The 4,933-nt window shown below is 46.8% G+C and overlaps 1 pseudogene; it reads right to left on the reverse strand.

Moving 5' to 3' along the window:
* Positions 1-412: 412 nt before the first annotated feature.
* LOC124559576 lies at positions 413-530 on the reverse strand (annotated as a pseudogene).
* Between the last annotated feature and the right edge of the window lie 4,403 nt (positions 531-4,933).

The raw sequence follows: 4,933 nt of genomic DNA on the forward strand, positions 1-4,933 counted from the left end.
ATTCGAACCTGTGACCATAACAGCAGCGCTATTCCGGACTGAAGGGCCTAGAACCGCTCGGCCACAGCGACCGGCTCTACGGCGATCAGCTCTGACCTAAGGCTACATTTCAGGCGTTCCGGCGACCACCTCCCTTGCTCAGCACGGTACTGGTCTGTGCTGTTGTTGGTAACAGATAGGTTGAGGTCAAACCGATCGCATGGTGGTAGCTACGAGGGCATGAGGGAAAAAAAACTCCGTCTTCGGGACCATCCGACCGCCGTGTTATCCTCGGTGTAGAATGTGGAGAGGAGAGGCGTGGGGTCAGCACACCGCTTTCCTGGTCGTAAGATGGTATTCTTGACCGAAGCCGCTACTATTCGGTCGAGTAGCTCCTCAATTGGCATCACGAGGCTGAGTGCACCCCGAAAAATGGCAACAGCGCATGGCGGCCTGGATGGTCACCCATCCAAGTGCCGACCACGCCCGACAGCGATTAACTTCGGTGATCTCACGGGAACCGGTGTTTCCACTGCGGCAAGGCCGTTGCCTGCTGAAAAGTAATGTCACCGAATTTTTTATTCTGTGCTCAATATTGATTGATGTATTACATGTCAAGTGTATTTCTCGGTCGATTATACCTCTTCTCTGACGCAAGTTGCAAACTTCTGCTGATAGAGAACTTCGAGATGTAGCGTGTTATATGCTGGTATGTAATGCAAGTGAGTCAGAGTACTATGATAAAGTTTATAAGAGTTGAAAATGTGCCTCCAATTGAAAGCCATAGAAGAATCAAAGCTTTGTAAGAGGAACACGACATGAGTAATGTGCGACGTTGAGCTGTTCGTGCTGGTAATGAGGGAAACGGTGGTGCTAATCTCAACGTGTGTGACAGAACTCGGATTGGACGACCGCGTACGACAACCGACAAGACTCATCGGAATTGGGGTTGCTGAACTCATCAGAGAAAATAGTCTGATAACACAGACGCAGTTCTCAGGTAAGTGTGACATACCACGAAACCGTGTACAGGCCATCGCCGTAGAACAGCAGTACAGGGAACTATGTGCACGGTGGGTGCTTCGACTGCTGACTCCTGACATGAAACAGAGGAGATTGGACATCTGTCAATGATTTCTTTTGTGTTTTGAGCACGAGGGTACGTGTTCCTTAACAACATTTAACAGCTGATGAAAGCTGGGCTCTCCATTTTGACCCCGAAACAAGAGAGCATCAATGGAGTTCCACCACAAAATAACACTGACCCCAAAAGTTCACGACCACGCCATTAGCAGACGGAGACATGTTCACAGTGTTCAGGTATGTTCAAGGTGTGGAGCATTTGGAATTCATGTCTAAGGCACCACCATCATAAGCCCTGCAGGGTACTGCGAGACCCTCAGAAAACCGAAAGCACGAATTCGAAGAATCCGCCTACATATGGAGCAACCTCTTCCAGCATGATAATGCCAGATCACACTCGAGCGCTGCGACTTCTGCAACAATCCTACGCCTTGGGTTCACTGTTATCCATCATCCTTCATACTGTACCGACTTTATGCCATCCGATTTTCATCTGTTTCTAAAACTTCGAGAACACCTTAGAGGACTTCACTTTGATAGTGATGAAGTGGTGCAAGCATAAAGTCAAACATCCTACGTTGACGGTATCAACAAATTGGTCTCTCGTTGAGAGGAATTTGTTCGTCGCCAGTGTGACTATGTTGGGATATAAATACCTAGACATGAAGAATACAATTTCGAGTTTTCACATAAAAATGCGGAGGCATTACTTTTCAAAACGCTCTCGTATGTACTGTGCGGGTCGACACAGTGCTCCTAATTTCCAATTAACAACACATGTACTGCCTGTGCATTCTTGAGTGTGAGTATAATTTTTTATCACTTTATTAGAGTTAGCACGTCAGCAACGGAGTTGACGTGTTTATTGCCTTCTCAGGTGCTTGGGGTTTCTGGACAACGCCAAGTGCCACTGGTCCAGGGCATTGCTGTGGCTGTTGAATCGTCGACACAGAAAGCTGCAGATCAGTTCATGAGCTACAGAGCCGAGCCATCACTGTGGACGGAGCTGAATCGTCTGTTATAACCATGTGGATAATGTCACGGTTATCATAACTGTGATCCATTGCCTGGTCCACGCGATTCCTTGCTGTCTATTAGTTTCGCAGATGCATCATAGCCGTAGCAGCATGTCCTACATAAGCTGAATTGTGGTATTACAAACACCTTTCTCAGAGATCGGCGCCGTTGCCTCGTTCGTATTCACTCCGATGATTGTGTGGCCCTCTTTGACATCGTGTCGCACTGGCATCTGCTCTTACTTTCCATTTCATATCTCGACTCTTCACGGATTGCGCTAAGATGAACACTGACTTTTCCGGTCAACCAAGCTTTTCGTGGGTTTCTGTATATGTTTTGTCTCTGTAACCTTAACCACTTGATGGACTGACTGTGTTCTGCGCAGCTCCTCGGTTTGAATAGATTCGGATCCTGCTTTCCGGGTGCTGTATGTTTTACAACAGTTTGTGTGGCTCGAGGTGTGAATAAAAGCAATGTCTTACAGGAAAAAAGGCTTTATTGTTAGGACACAATATGTTTGATGGTATCAAGTAGTCCGTCGGGCATGAAAGGAGGACAGAAGGAAGGAGGTGACAGTTTAACGCTCCGTCGACATTTAGGTCGTTACAGACACTGGGGAAAATGGAGGGCAAGTACTGGGAGCGGCCATGTTGAAGGAGCTACCATGGAATTCGTCTCAAGTGGTTTAGGAGAATCATGACACAAAACTAGCAACAAGACTAACTAAAAGTAATCTGAAAAACTCCAGATTCAACATAACAGCGACAATAAGAAAAAAAGATGCTGAGAGTCGGTTTAAGGAAACATAAGTCCCTTCCCTTAAGAGCATTGTTTCCGCTGAACGCTATTTCTGCCCTTGAATTTCCTCTTTTTCTTATTAGAGGGTATACTCCATTGACATCTTTAAAATATACGGTAGTACCTGTTAAAATTTGCAAAAAGTTCGACGTTAAGTTGCTGGCTGATAAGTGGTTCAGCAAGTTTCTTTAATCGTTCAAAACAGAGATGAACTCAGAAAGCAGCTATTACAAATACAAGTTCTACTGGCATATTTTGTTTTGAATATATTAGAAGGAGCTAGGAAGTTTCCATCTTAACGCCTAATAGACGGGGAAATTCATCAGAGATCGCGAACAAGCTTGGGCTTGTGCAGATGGTTGTTGTCTTGCAAACGTCCCCATCTGTTGACTCAGGGATCGAGACGTGGCTGCAGATCCGTTACAGCCATACCAACAAGATGCCTGTCATCTCGACTGCTAGTGATACGAGGCGTTTGGGATCCAGCACGGCGTTCCGTATTACCCTCCTGAACCCACCGATTCCGTATTCTGCCAACAGTCATTGGATCTCGACCAACGCGAGCAGCAATGTCGCGATACGATAAACCGCAATCGCGATAGGCTACAATCCGACCTTTATCAAAGTCGGAAACGTGATGGTACGCATTTCTCCTCCTTACACGAGGCATCACAACAACGTTTCACCAGGCAACGCCGGTCAATTGCTGTTTGTGTATGAGAAATCGGCTGGAAACTTTCCTCATGTCAGCACGTTGTAGGTGTCGCCACCGGCGCCAACCTTGTGTGAATGCTCTGAAAAGCTAATCATTTGCATATCACAGCGTCTTCTTCCTGTCGGTTAAATTTCGCGTCTGTAGCACGTCATCTTCGTGGTGTAGCAATTTTAATGGGCAGTAGTGTATATTATTGGCATGTGCAGTAACATCTGTAACACTCAATTAATATTTTAACATCAGAACTAACCGCTAGAAACAAAGGCTTACGTTTACATCGTAAATGAAATGTAAAATCAAATGAGTCGCTTCTTAAATGCAAAAACAGGCACATTTGATATTTGTCGGTTACAGTGGCATCGACCACGAATGGGAAACAATGGTTTGAGTAAACTGTGTGTAGTTTTTTGTGTAGAATACTAATATGCAATAAAAATGGGAGGGTTCCGATTTGAAAATAGAAAGTTGACCCCGACCACGCAGGATATGCTGTTAGGTGGTGGCGAGTTGTAGCACAGACAGATGTCACCTTTACTAATATTAACTTTTCAACTAATTTTTTTTTCTCACGATGCGTCGTTTTCGAGATATTTAGTTGTCTCAAGTTAAAACAGACAGTCTGTATACTGGCGAAAAGTCATACCAGAAAAGAAGACCAACCTGTAGCTCACGATCACTGCAGCACGAATGTGCTGTCATAAGAAGAAGCTACTCGTTCTGTCCGAAGTCATTTGCTGCAAATGCTGCACACAGCCAAACACGTACTTTCCCTCTTTACGATGGGTCAGTGTGACGCCATTAACTTCCCACGGGCGGCAGTGCGGCCTACACGACAGCGACTCGTCTGAAGCCGCTACAGTGTTTGCCCGGTGGAAGCGGTGGTCCCAGTGGGGGGAGGGGGGACCGGTGCTTCTTATTTAGGAGCTCGGCTGGGCCGGCCTGGGCCGCGATAAGGCGTGCCGGCAGGAATTTCGCCGTTCTCGTTAGCAGCCATTACGCGGGCAGGTGCCGCTGCCGCTTATCTGCCGCGGCGGACCCGGAATGTGACCGCCCCCACTATCAGCCCGCCTGACGCCTGCAGTCCGCAGGCCGTGGTCCCGTCCGGGAACCGGCCTCCATGCAAATCAGCACAAATGGCCAACTGGGAGCTGAGATTACTCTTGTATCTTCGCGGTCCCTTCTGTACTTATTCATCATCACACTACGTCCTGGGTCGTAAGTACCACGTTTAACTGCTGGCTTCTAATACACTGCTGGCAAAACATTAGTACAGCTGAAAAGAGGACATCGATTTTGATCCGCTGACGGCACCTTAGGGGATAGTAGATATACTGATAATGG

Source organism: Schistocerca americana, chromosome 1 (assembly GCF_021461395.2).
Source record: "Schistocerca americana isolate TAMUIC-IGC-003095 chromosome 1, iqSchAmer2.1, whole genome shotgun sequence".
In the NCBI taxonomy this organism is placed as follows: Eukaryota; Metazoa; Arthropoda; class Insecta; order Orthoptera; family Acrididae; genus Schistocerca; species Schistocerca americana.